Source organism: Amia ocellicauda, chromosome 2 (assembly GCF_036373705.1).
Source record: "Amia ocellicauda isolate fAmiCal2 chromosome 2, fAmiCal2.hap1, whole genome shotgun sequence".
In the NCBI taxonomy this organism is placed as follows: domain Eukaryota; kingdom Metazoa; phylum Chordata; class Actinopteri; order Amiiformes; family Amiidae; genus Amia; species Amia ocellicauda.
This window is the reverse complement of record NC_089851.1, coordinates 28,236,712-28,249,419: the sequence shown is the minus strand read 5'-3', so window position 1 is coordinate 28,249,419 and position 12,708 is coordinate 28,236,712.

Genomic DNA, 12,708 nt, shown 5'->3' with positions numbered 1-12,708 from the left:
TAAACATGTAAACAGTACTTGCATTCCTTTTACAAGACTTTAATGCTCAATGAACCAGGCAGCAAATGAAACCACTTTTTTGGTTATAGATACACCAGCACTGCAATATAAAAAATAATACAGTTGACATTGCAAATACAAATGTGATACAAATGGTTGTCAAAATAACCACAATATTTAAGATGTATGCTGAAAACATGTCAACATTTTATTTATAACAAACAGGTTATTACTATTAAATAAGTATGTATCCTGTATTGTTATTAATACTGGTTTTCACCTCTATGACTTACTAAACAGTGGATAATGTGTTTAAAAGATAAAGATAATGTTTTGTGAGTAATTTCTATATTTTGTTATTTTGTAACTAGTTGAATGGAAAAATTACAACATATTCAAATGTTTTCTCTTAAAATTCTTAAAAGGCTTTTCAAACCTCCTAATGCTACTTTTTGCCAACTTCTTAACAGGAAATACAGAAACAATCTTTGCAAGATATTGCTTTCCAAAAGGAAATATTGCTTGAATCGTGTGAGATACTGAATCCTAGCTTGCACTGCCCAGTCAAGTGCATACACCCCATTACTGCTCATATTGAAGCTCTTTTCACTCTTGGCTTTTTTGTCTATCAGTACCTGCCATAAGCAGATTGAAATCCGAAGTGTCATTTGAAAAGAATCTTTTGGCATACTGATGCCTGTGGTTCTGGACTCCAACATTACCTTTTTTCCCGTCTCTAAATTCAGTTTTCTGGTACTGACAGGAAGCAGATTGACATAAAAAAATGATTTTCATTAAATTGCTCAGTTCCACTATACCATCAGCGCTGCAGGCTGCACCCATGAATGAAAGCACCAAGATTTTATGAATGTATTTATGTCTATAAGAAACAGTACCTTTACTTTAATGTGCAGGTTATATCCGATTCTCGATTCCATCTTTTAAATGGTGTGTGTAAACAGCCAGCTGGGATATCCAATTCTTCCATTCTCCAAAAGAGCAGTGTGGGCAGTCGGCTGCCTCACTGGCGAGAGACATCTAACTACCTTAAATTATGTCTATGTATGAAAGCGGTTTGTACTTTGTGAGAATCTATCCAGAGGAAGTGGCTTGCATCTCTGGTGGGTAAGCAGGCAGCTATGTGGCTGGCATCTCAGGTGGACAGATGGGCAGACCCAGGGAGCCACTAGGCACTGCCATTCTGCTCTGCATCTCCTGGTCTGTGTGCAATTATTACAATTTGAACCCTGTCTTTGCAATTACATTTTAGTCGGTAAAGGAAGATAACAAAAACGTACGATCTTTGGTGGAGAGTACAGAGTTTAAGGACTTTCTCTTTATCAAGAAAGCACTTACTGGAGGAAGAGACATGTCTGTATTAAGCCAGTGTCTCCTTCCCCAGGACACCACCTAGTACTATCTCTTTCTTCCTGCCACCAATTTCCATGTCAAGGAGGAAAGATGTTTTATCTTTTGTTTGTTTTTAAATACACTGTTAATTAATCTTCCTACACATTTCTGATCTCTATTGTTATTATTATTATTAATTTCTTGTCAGACGCCCTTATCCAAGGTGACTTGTATAGTATAGACAAGCATTACAAATGTGCATCAATACAATTCAATACAAAATTCAAATGAATCATTAATACAAAGAACAATTTAAGAATTACTAAAGTGAAGAATTAAGGTTAATATAAAATACAAAGCAAAAATCTTGGTAACAACTGTAGACATGCTACAGCAAAGTCCTAGGTGTGTGCTAAAGGGAGGGGGCATAGGAGAAATCAAAATAAACAACAGGATATCTAACAATGTATATGCAAGCAGGAGAAAAGGTGAAAATATAAAGTGCAAAATTAGAGTTCTGAACCGCTCAGGTGAATAAGCTGCTGTATTACAAGTATAGTCTGAACAGATGTGTCTTGAGTAATCTACAGAAGGTGGTCAGGGACTCTGCTGTCCTTACCACAGTGGGAAGGTCGTTCCACCAATTAGGGTCGAGGGATGAAAAGGAGCGGGCTCTGGAGGAAGGGGAGTGGAGAGGAGGCAAAGTTAGTCTTCTGGCGTAGGAGGACCAGAGAGGTCTGGAGGGAGTGTAAGGAAAGATGAGGGTCTGAAGGTAGCTTGGGGCAGTCTGGTCGAGACAACGGTAGGTTAAAGTTAAAGTGCTGAACTGGGTGCAAGAGCATGAGTGGAGCAGTGGAGTAGCGTGTGCGAATCAGAGCAGAGAGACACCAGACGAGCCGCAGAGTTGTGGATGAGCTGGAGCGGCAGGTAATAGTTGCAGGCAGGCCGGCCAGGAGGGAGTTGCAGTAGTCCAGGCGGGAGAGGACCATGGTCTAGATGAGCCGAATAATCAGTGATTCTAGAGGAGAAGAATTTAGGGGGCAAAATCATATTTTTTTAATCACTGCACACAATTAATGTAGATGGATAGGTTAGAGTAATTACTTGTGAGTTTGATAAATTGGATTAAGTATTAAAAGCTTGAAAATTAAGTCTGAATTGACTGCTGCAGAATCGTTAAATAGCAAAAAGATATTACAACACTGAGTATTGTCTTTGCAAAGTATGAAGTCTATAATGCGAATTCTTCTGTTATGATTTAAAACTTATTAAATATACCATCCAGCATGGTGTGATATAATTGAAAAATACTTCTTCTGATATTTTTTCACATCAAGATATCATACCGTCCATAACATGTCAATGTTGTACAATTATGTAGCTGGAGAGACAAGGACAGCTCTGGCAAGAAGAAGAACAAGAACCCAAGAACAAGCAGGAACTAAAGACAGCTGCAGTGCAGGCCTGGCAGAGCATCATCAGGGAAGAAACCCAGCATCTGGTGATGTCTATGGGTTCCAGACTTCAGGCAGCCATTGACTGCAAAGGATTAGAAACCAAGTATTGAAACTCACAATTTAATTCATGATTATGTTAGTTTGTCCAATTACTTTTAAGCCCCTAAAATTGGGGGGACCACATATAAAAATGGGTATAATTCCTGCAGCGTTCACTCAATTTGGATGTAACTACCCTCAAATTAAAGATGACAGTCTAGAACATCTTGATTGTTTACTTTCAAATCCATTGTGGTGGTGTACAGATCCAAAATGATGACAATTTTATCACTGTATGTGTAGTGTTTCTGAATCAAAATGATTCTATAACTTATATTCTAAAACTACTTTACAACTTAAAATTGCAACTTAATACCATACCTTCTTTACCTTGATATCATGCAGGTCATGATCAGTTTCATTGTTTCTTGAAACTCTGTCCTTAGGAATGCTTTAAAGCTAGTTCAAGGTTAGGTTATTGCATTGTGTTTTAGATGTCATAATCCAGCAGCTGGCAGTGTGTAGCAGGGTAATTGGTTATAGGCAGCAGAGAATAATAATGTTATGTCTTTCTTCTGTGATCCCCTGTAACTTATTCTTGAGACTCTTGACATTTTATTCAGTTTACTGCCTTCTGTGACATAATGCATTTTGCCTTGCTCAACTGTAATACAACGCGGGAAAAAGAAAGAAAACAAAACTGTCAGAATGAGTTTCAGAATAACCGTCTGCAACCACCATACTTTTTTTCAGAATGATGTGCGGTGTTATGCCTGCACCAAACGTAGCGCTTAGCATTGAGGCCAAAAAGCTCTATTTTGGTCTCATCAGACCATAGCATCTTCCTCCACTTGGTCTCAGAGTCTCCCACATGCCTTTTGGCAAACTAGCTGAGATTTGATGTGAGTTTTTTTCAACTATGGCTTTTATTTTGCCACTTTCCCGTAAAGGCCACTTTTGTGAAGCACACGGGCTATAGTTGTAGTATGCACAGTGTCTCCCCGCTCAGCCGTGGAAGACTGTAACTCCTTTAGAGTTGCCATAGGCCTCTTGTTGACATCCCTGATTAGTGCCCTTCTCGCCCAGTAACTCAGTTTTTGAGGATGGTCTGATCTAGGCAGATTCACAGTTGTGCTATATTCTCCCCATTTCTTAATAATGGACTTAATGCTCCGGGGGATATTCAATGCCTTGGAAATATTATTATTATTAATTATTATTATTATTATTATTATTATATTCTACCTGATAGGCGCTTTTGAAGAACCGTATTCTGGATTTGCATTGAATGTTCCTTTGTCTTCATGATGTAGTTTTTGTTAGGAATTGTACAGACCAACTGTGGGACCTCCCAGAGACAGGTGTATTTAACCTGAAATCATGTGGCTCACCTTAATTGCAAGGAGGTGGACTCCATTCAACTAATTATGTGACTTTTAAAGACAACTGGATTCACCATACCTCAATCAGATGTGTCATAGCAAAGGGGGTGATTACTTATGCATTCAATTATTTTCTGTTTTGTATTTGTAATTAATTTAGAACAATTTGTAGAGTATATTTTTCACATTGACATTTTGGACATTATCTGTGTTAATCAGAGGCAAAAACTCCTGATTAAATCAATTCTGATTTCATGTTGTAACACAATGAAATGTGGAAAAGTCCAAGGGGGTGAATACTTTTGAGAGCCACTATATTTGATGAAGCACAACATCACTCCATTATTCAGCAACAAGTAATAACCTCAACATCTATGAATATTTTTTTCCTTGTGATTCTAACCTTAAATACAAAACCAGGGTAAATCTGAATATTTCAATTATATTGAAAAACATAAAGCTGTATTAAAAAATATTAAAACCCTTAACTGTATTAAAATATCATGGCATGCACTTGGAAAGCAAAATAAGAAATATGTTATTGGCATAACCAATCTCTGGGTAGCAAGTAATATAGTTCTTCATCTCAGTAGCTCACCTGTCTGTTTTGTTTTACACAGTGCTTTAATAAATACAATCATACTGTACATTTAGCAGATTTGTTTCGGTTACAAGAATTAAATATACAAATTAATTTTCAAATTATTATCAATTCATCAAAATTAAACCAAGAGGACTCTGGGATTTCATTACAATCATTTCCTGTGCAGCATACTCAGATTTTCTGCAGGTGTAAATCTAATTTACTGATGGGCAATGGTGGCTAGTAATGAGATGATGATTTCATAAACAGGACATGAATACTATGACATTAATATAATATTATGTTGTAATGCATAATTACATTTTAGAAAATGTGGAAATTTCATTTTAATAAAATAATATTCATTATTGTGTCATATTCTCTTTATCAGTGTGCTACGTTTATAATATTATACATGTCAGTAGTATTATGTAGCATTCCTTGGTTTTCAGTAATATCCTATTGTAGAATTCTGCAGTATTCTGTAGAGTTGTAGAGTATTCTGATTATTCTGATGTCAAGATTAATTGGAATGGTTTTAATTGATCCTGGATTATGTTTTACTCCCTTTAGATTGAAATTAAATGAAAGCAAGCATCGTACTTGAAAGAAAACATAAACTATTCCTGAGAACGTGAAATGTTCAGCGCCTAAAGGCAAATGTCAAACTGCATCCTGCTACATCACAAGTAATAAAAGCAACAACTGAATGTACAAAAAACAAATCCACATCAAAACATGTCACTCAATATAAATTGTAGCTGCTTCACAGGAATGCTGGACCTTCCTCTTAGACATAAACATCGGTCATGTTTACAACAGAACAGGTGTGTTGTCCTTTTTCAAACATAAGACGGTTGCTCAGCATTGCACAACAAAGGAGAAATGCCGATTGCTGATAGTGCTTAACAATTAAAAAAGACTCACACATCAAACCATCCTTACATTCACATTGCTGTTTCTAGTTACAGTGTGAAGAAAACTATACAAATTGTAAAATAGAAGAGTAAAAATCCATTGTTTACTAATCCCCTGGTTAAGATTGTGTAACATGCAGTGCTACAATATAGTAAATGAGGTATAGAACTAGAGTACACAAGCATGTATAGCTCTAAATTGAGTAGGTGCCTCTGTACCTGGTAGTGTCAAGTAGTATGGCAAGCCAAATTAACATTTAGAGATATGAATTCAAGATATCTTCCATTATTTCAAAATATTGTGAAATAATTTTGAGATATCTTGACATAAATTAGAGATATCTTTAAATCTTCCAATACACTTTACAATAGGATCTCTAATTCATTTCAAGATATCTGACATACATGTCAAGATATCTCAAAATAACTTCCTGTCAAGTTTAAGGTATCTGATATACATTTTGAGATATCTATAATTCAATGTCCTGTCTGTTTCAGATAGGTGGATGACATCAACAGGGGAATCAGTAGGCAGGGGTGGTAGGAGAGGTAGAGAGGTATGTTTACTGTAGGAGAGCGAATTGTTTGCAATAAGAGAGTGAAAGATCAAGAATAGCACCAAGGTTCAATAGCGGAAGGAGAAAGGGAAACTCAATCAAAGAAAATATAGAGAATAGATGCCATGAGTGAGTACATTTTGAGGGCAATCTCACCATGTTCTGCCAGGATGTGGTAGGAAAACATGTAATAAGAAATAACAGAAATTCAAGAATTGTGCCACAAAATGTATGTCTGTGCCAAGAATTATCATTTTTATTTGATTTTGCATCCTGGTACAGAGCTAAAAAGCTACATTTGTAGGTAAGAGATACAAAAGTAAAAGTAATTAATATTCATTTCTCTCTAAATGAGACATTTGATACTCACACAGGTTTTTTCCCCCCAGTATGTTCAGTACCTCTTCAATTTGCATAATGTACTTTGTACTGATTGACAAGCCATTAACAATAATTTGTTCATTCTTAATGAAACTAAAATGTCATCAACTTGCATGACTTTCATGTAGCATAAAGTACTTTTGTAACCTTGTTTTGTCACCCACTTGGCCATTGAAGTAATCCAACATTACTGAATTATTTGCCAGGTATTCATTTCATTATAATGGAGAAAATGTCAAATATAATTTCTAAACTGTTAGCATAATATGAAGGTTAATGAATGATGATCAATTACCAGTGCCATATAAGACACAGAAAATATGTGATTTCATATTCTATTACACAGTTTTTACCATTTTACCATTTTAAAATGTATTAAAATCATGTTGTTATTATTATTATTATTATTATTATTATTATTATTATTATTATTACATTGATTTAATGTGTACTGTCACATTGTCTACATTATTAAAGGAAACTTATCAGTACAAATGAGCACTTACTTGTATTTAAAATATTGAAACTTAAACTGAGTTCATTTAGCTAGCAATGTGATTGTAACCAGAATGGTGGAGGTTTGCATGAAAACTAAGTGATGCAAATACAGAATGTTTACCTCTGACAGAAGATAGGTTCAAAAGAAAATGCATTTAGTGCTATTATGATGATTCATGCTGCAGTCACGATGGGTTATATTTAGCTTAGTTGTAGTCAATTCCAATTGGTAATATATAGAGATTTTTTTATAGTGCTCATTTATATTGAGAAACGTATGTTGTATAATGGTTACCACTTCAGTGGACACCTGTTATTCTCTAGCAGTCAACCACTCAAATGGTCATCTCACTGAAACACAGCTGGCGCCTGTGAGTTATTGCTCTGGGATAATTTGCAAGCATATGTGAAATTATGTTATTCACATTAAAGTGCAAATGTACTGACTATAGAAGCATATTTAATGCATATGTGCTTATCATATGCTTGTTTGAGAAGATTTAGCGGCACCACTACTGCTGAAGTAATACAAATATTTGCCTCACACTTCGATGTTCCTCTGAAACATAATTTACATTTCTGTGTTCCTCTACATTGTCATTTAACTTTCTGAGATGAAGAGATGAAGGGGTTGGTTAGATTAAAAGCACCTGCAACAAGGTTAAGAAAGGCACAGCCCAACAATAGCCAGTGATTAAGATTAATGTCTGTATGACTAACATCTTTATGCAGAAGTTTTAAATGTCCATATTTCAGCAGGACAATTGATATTATAAGGCCATATCCCACACGTTAGTTGCCACAGTTGCCCCACCCTCCGCCCATATCGTCACTTCGTCATCCTGTTCGTCACCTCGTTGTCATCATGACATAAATATTGGCACACCATAGAAGAAAGTCTGCCCCTTTTATCCAAAGCTGAGTCTGCAACCCCCCCATGCCGCTCTTCACTTCGTCTACTAAACCTAATAGTGTTAGGTTTTATCATTTATTATTAGAGTTTTGAATAAAAACAAATTGGTAGAGGGTTAAAACTTTTGCAAGGTACGGTGTAAATACACTGTGAAATGTCTACACCCCCTTGAACTTTTCTCACATTTTGTTGTCAGATGCTACCTCATGCATTTAAATGAGGATTCTTCCTTCTTATCTACATACCATACTCCACACAGTTAAGAGGAAACATGTTTTTATCATGAAAAATAATTACATATTAAAATTAAAGAACTGAAATATAATTGGATAAGTCTCCACCTCTCCCTGAGTTAATACATGGTGTAAGCTCCTTTGGCAGCAATTACATTTGCGAGTCTGTTGAGATAGGCCTCTGCCAACTTTGCACACTTTGGCAATATATGACCATTCTTCTTTACAAAACAGTTCAAGCTCTGTCAAGATCCTTAGGGAGTGTTGATGGACAGCAATCTTCACATCATGCCACCAATTTCAGATTGGATCTAGGTCAGTGCTCTGACTGGACCACTCAAAGTCATTTATCTTTTTGTTCCTTAGCCACTCCGCTGTAGTTTTGGCTGTGTGCCTCGGATCACTGTCATGTTGAAAGGTGAATTTTCGTCCTAGTTTCAGTTTTCTTGCAGAGGGCAGTATGTTTTCCTCAAGGACGTTTCTATAGTTTGCTCCATTCATTTTTCCTTTTGTCCTGACAAGTCCCACTAAGAGGATGCTCCACCACCATGCTTAACAATAGGGATGGGAAAAATGTGATTGTATTTTTGTTAGTTACATTTTAAAATAATCACAGATCAGCATAACTTTACCTAACATTTATTGATTCTAGGACACAGATATGACATGTAAAGTAATAATTGCATTAGACAGTAAAGAAGCCACCAGTATTACAGTAGTACAAATAAGCTTGTTTATCTGGACCTACTGGGAGAACATATGAACATACCCTCTCTACAGTGGAGCATCAGAGAGGACAGGAAGGTCTTCTTGATTAATTTTGTTCTAACATTAAACAGGATTCAGGGTGGGTTTTATTCAGTACAGTACAGGCCATATTTGTGGAGTGTCTGGGATTGTGTCACATGCACACTTCGACCAGTCTTGCCAATAAAAGCCCATAGTTCTTGCAAAGTTGCCATTGACCTCTTGGTTGCCACAGCGTCTGTGTATATTTCAAGTGCACTCCATTACAATATAAGTGTCACTTAATATATATTAGCCATTTATAGTTCATTTTAATCTTACCAATGATCCTCTTTATATTAATGAATTAGATCCTTTTTTCATTTTCATGTACTTTAGAAGATATGCAGTTTGACCTTGTCCTGCAGTAATCTCTTTTCTCCTCAGCTACATAAATAAAGAATTATGCATTCACTTGGTGCATAACATGACAGCGATAAAATAATAAAAAAGGTCAGATGATTCTTCTTCTTTATGAGTATTATTATGAATAGGTATTAAGGGGTTGTGCCATTCTAATGCTCATGGGCAGCTCATTCCACTGTGGGCGAGAGAGGAGAAAGTGTGAGCCCATGTAGTTGGACAGGAGCCTGGACTAAATTCTGAGAAGAATAGTAAGAATATAGATTTTGTAGATATTGCTCAGAAAGAAACTGCAAAAAGCATTAAAAGGAAGACATGGAGACACTTTCTATGGTGTCTCATTTTGTGAAATTACAAAATGATGCACACACATTTTTTTTAACTTAATATTTTATTCAAACTTGAATGCTGAAGCTGAAGACTTTTAAGGGTAGGATAAGTGAAGTACATGTGAACAAAAACTAAAGTGAAAACAATTAAATATGTTGATTCCACAAGTATTCAGACCTGTTAATTCAATATTTGGTGGAAGCACATTTGGCAGCCGCGAGTCTTTTTCAGTAAGTCTCTACCAACTTCGCACACTGGCTTGGTGCAATTTATGCCCCTTATTTTTGCCAGATTTGTTCAAGCTTTCTCAAGTTGCTTGGGGATCACATATGGACAGCAGTTTTTAAGTATTTCCACAAAGTCTCAATAGTATTCAAAGTCAGGACTTTGACTTGGCCATACAAGGACATTCATTTTCTTATTACTTCGTCACTCCAGTGTATCTTTGGACTTTTGATTTGGATCATTGTCCTGCTGAAAGGTGAATGTATGCCTTTTAAAGTCTTAAACAGAGTGAAACAGGTTTTCCTCTAGTATTTGCCTGTACTTTACTTCATCTATTCTTCCACCAATCCTAACAAGCTTTCCAGTCCCTGCTGAGGAGAAGCATCCCCATATCACGATCCCTCCACCACCACACTTGACTGTAGAGATGGTGTTGACTGGAAGATATGCTGTATTGGGGTTGGGTCTGCATCAAATATTCTTTTTGGTTTTCTTTCTGTGTGGATTCGGTTGTCTATATAACAGATTTGAATTCCTACTTCAAAGTGGCATGCATACAAGCTTAAAAGCAACAAAACGTGAAACCTGTGAGGGTCTGAATACGTTTGCATTGAGTAGGGGAGAGAGGGAGGAGAGGGAGAGGATGGTGGGAAATGGAAATAGAAAATTCAGTTGTGAAGAATGTAGAAGAGAATTAGCAAGTGATGCTAATCTATCCAGAAGGAGATGGTTAAAAATAAGTCAAAGATGTGAGAAGAGAAGCAGAAATCCAAGGAAAGAAAACAAAAGAGGATCTGGACATCATCAAATGGTAAGAGAATCCATGAAAGGAGATATCAGAACCCAAATTAATGACCACATGGAAACTGTGTCTTTTGCAATTCAGTTCTTCAGTTCATTTATACACAAAATGTAATGTATCCATATACTGTGTACTAGGGATTGATTAGTATTATCTATATATCAGTTTTCAATAACTGTTTCATCCAGTACAGGTTCAGGGGGAGCCTGCTGAAGGAAGTTATATACTGCAACTTGTAGAAATTACGACGGAGGGTGACTTGTGGGATTTACAATGGGCAGGGCAGATGTAAGCTTTGTGGAAATGGGTAGGCACTTTATGTTAACTTCTATTTTATAAACTTTTCCAATTATCATTGAATGTCTTGTTTCTCACTCCTTCATTAATCCCGCCAGAGACCAGAAAGAGTTTAATTAGTGCGAACCAAATTGAACGGATTGAAAAGGAGGTCTTGTTTAATCACTCTGTATAGTTAACATAACTGATTCCTACAATTATCACTTCATATGTAAGCAACTGTTTAACCTTTTACATTTGTATATAAAGAGAAAGTACACACATGAGCCATAAATATCATTTGTGTCTGAATGTTTTTTGCCACATATAAGATATATGTGGTCAGAAATGTGGTTTGGGAGGGCAGTGGTTGGGAATAATTTGGATTCAGTGTCTCAAAGAACACCAAACCATATCAGCTCTATAAATCTGGTGACCATGTTCAAATTCCTCAAAAAGCCTTTGCTGATTCACAAATACCTGCATCATTTTCTTGATCCTTTACTTTGCTAATTTAAAGATTGATTCACATTCCTCATTTGGGTTTAAATTATGAAGCAGCATCCAACTGTCATTTTAATCAATCAGAAACATAGATATGCTTGTTAAAGATCATATATATCATCCCCTATTTCATTCCTTACATTTGGAAATGAATAGCAGGCCCTGGTGATGTGTGTTTCATGTGACTCTAGTCATTGCAACACTTTAGCATCACTTATACTGAGATTGTTCACTACAGCTCAATGATCTAATTAACTCTGTGGCATGACCCGATTGTTTTCATGATCAATAGCACAAATCAATCATCAAACAGTAATATCCACACAAAATATTGATATTGTAAAATACGTGCCAGGTCAGACACTCAAATAGATATGTAAAAGTAAAAAGTAACAAAAAAGACAACAATGAAAAACAACACTAGGTGGCACTCACACACAAATAATGGCAAGATCTCATAAATGCAAGATTGAAACCATTACTGTGACCCTGAGTGCATACATGGGATATATTTGGTATTTTAAGTAATTTATTTAACAAAATGTCACTAAAGGAAAATAGCAAAAAAGACAGTTCTATAAAATATTACAAACTAAGCCACATTAAAATTGAACACCCTTAGTATAACTTTAATGCTTATTACTTTTTGTCTCATATATAGTTTATATTTATGTATATGATAGATAACGTAGTAAATAATTGAGGCTGACCATATAGTTATGTGAATAATTTTATTCATGCATGAGGGAAGTCATGTTGAAGAGTGTTATATATTTTATATTATGTTCTTTTAGCCTTGTATTTGTTATTTAAATATATGTAAATTATGTTCTTTTGACCCATGCTGCACAGCATATCAATTCTATGCACTTTAACAAGGCCTGAAGCACTATTTATATTGCCTGGGGAATGTAAGTCCTAACCCACCAAGATATTTCCAGCTTTCTGTATATATAAGTCAATGGAGCTAAAGACAAACCCACTTGTATGCTTTTATTATTTAAAGTAAAAAGATATGAAAACCCACAGAGAAACTATACAAGTAACTACAGAGAAAATACAGTTATTCAATATCCAGTATTAGTGAAAATGTTAAAATGGCAATGGGCTGG